The 2,003-nt window shown below is 38.3% G+C and overlaps 1 pseudogene; it reads right to left on the reverse strand.

Moving 5' to 3' along the window:
- Positions 1 to 1,336: 1,336 nt before the first annotated feature.
- Positions 1,337 to 2,003, reverse strand: LOC132619203 (dirigent protein 1-like; annotated as a pseudogene).

Here is a 2,003-nt window from a genome sequence, read left to right on the forward strand (position 1 = left end):
TGGATATCAACTGAACCTACGATGCTTGTCGCTTCGTGTATCAATGCAAGATTACTGAATGATCTTGTAACACATGAGGTATCATGGTAAATTTTTTTGTACAATCCTTTAATATATATCCTTATTTTTCAGATAATTATTACACGTACTATCTTCTCATGTTCAGAAGATGAAAGTGGCGGAAATGAGAATGCTGCGATGGATGTGTGGGCACACTAGGAGTGATAGGATTAGGAATGAAGTCATCCGAGACAAGGTTGGAATAGCCTCAGTGGAAGACAAGATGCGGGAAGCGAGGCTGAGATGGTTTGGACATGTGATGCGGAGAGATGAAAATGCCCCAGTGCGGAGGTGCGAGAGGTTGGCCAGTGACGGCTTCAGAAAAGGTAGAGGTAGGCCGAAGAAGTATTGGGGGGAAGTGATTAGACAGGACATGACACATTTCCTGCTTACGGAGGATATGACCTTAGATAGGAGGGTATGGAGGACTCATCTTAGGGTAGAAGGATAGTAGGTAGTCGCGTTTATCCTCCCTTGAGAGTAGTTATGTTGTTGTATAGTTTCTTGTCTCTTGATTTCTACGAGTTTCTGCGAGTATCTGTTGGTTTATAATGACTTATTTACCTTCATTGTTTTCATTTTCATAGTTATTTATAGCAGTTAATCCTCCTTTTACCATGACTTTCTTGCATTGTTATTCCTTGCTTTCATATTGTTTTCGATACGCTTGATCATATCTAACCTTTTGTCTTGTCTTTCTTTCTCTCCTCTCTTGAGCCGAGGGTCTTTCGGAAACAGCCGCCCTACCTTTCAAGGTGGGGATTAGGTCTGCGTACACTCTAGCCTCCCCAGACCCCACATAGTGGGATTATACTGGGCTTGTTGTTGTTATTGTTGTTGTTGTACTATCTGAAAAGAAAGTGCCATTGGCCAGCTACTTTTTTTTTTTTAGTAAGGGAATTCAAAATATAAATAAGTAAATTCAAAAAGAAGCTAAAGGGACCTCCACTGTACATAAAAAAATATTGACCTTGTATATACAGTGTAATTTTTTCGGCAAACAGAAATTTTGGTCCCCTTGTACCTCTAGCTCCGCCTGTTGGAAGATTATTATTGTTTATTAATGGTTAAGCTGGCTAGGCAGTTCAGAGCATTTTGGTAGAATTTTCTAAAAATGGAGCTGCTTCTTAAAATTGAGTAGTGGATGGATCTCGCCTAGCAGTTTAGAGATTTTGGTAGAATTTATAAATGAAGTTGGAATAAACTATTTTGGTAGACATTCATAGAATGTATAAATAAGAACAGAGGCAAAAAGATTATTATGAAAAAACCGCATTTATTTATCATGTGCTAGCCTTTACACAGACAAATCAAATTGGAAAACAAATCGCATATACAATTTGACTTTATTCTGATGGACTATTATGATAGTTAATCCCCCAATCAGTAATGTAAATTGTAATATTACACTGAACAACAACATAATGAGCGGCCAAATCAAAGTGAATAGTCTCAAAAGTTGAATATCCACGAGCAAGTCCAAATTTTCCTGTGCCACCAACCAGTCAACCACGGCCACTTCTTTTACTCTCTCAAACTGAGGACTAGCACCTTGTATTAGTACTCCCTTTATATTCTTCATTAGTGAAAATAATTGATATTAGCACATGAGAAATTTTGCCATCCAATGCAGAAGTAACATATATGCCCTGTGCTCTAGCAATTTCTGCCGAGTTCTTATCAAAGGCTTCTGTTATTGGATCATCAGTAACAAACACTGAACCAAATTTAGCAAAACTTAGGGGACCATCTTGATGGCCTGTTATTTGTAGCACAGTGGCATTTGGTCCACCGGACCAATCTTGAAAATAGAGTGTCATGTTTGTTTCTTTAATTTGGCCTAGTTCAGCCTTTGAGGTTATGAAAATTGTTAGAAGCAAAAGGAGGGATAGCTTGATTGAATTTGATGCCATGGACAAGATCTTGGGTTTGTTACTCTTGAT

The sequence above is a fragment of the Lycium barbarum genome, chromosome 11, assembly GCF_019175385.1.
Source record: "Lycium barbarum isolate Lr01 chromosome 11, ASM1917538v2, whole genome shotgun sequence".
NCBI classification, from domain to species: Eukaryota; Viridiplantae; Streptophyta; class Magnoliopsida; order Solanales; family Solanaceae; genus Lycium; species Lycium barbarum.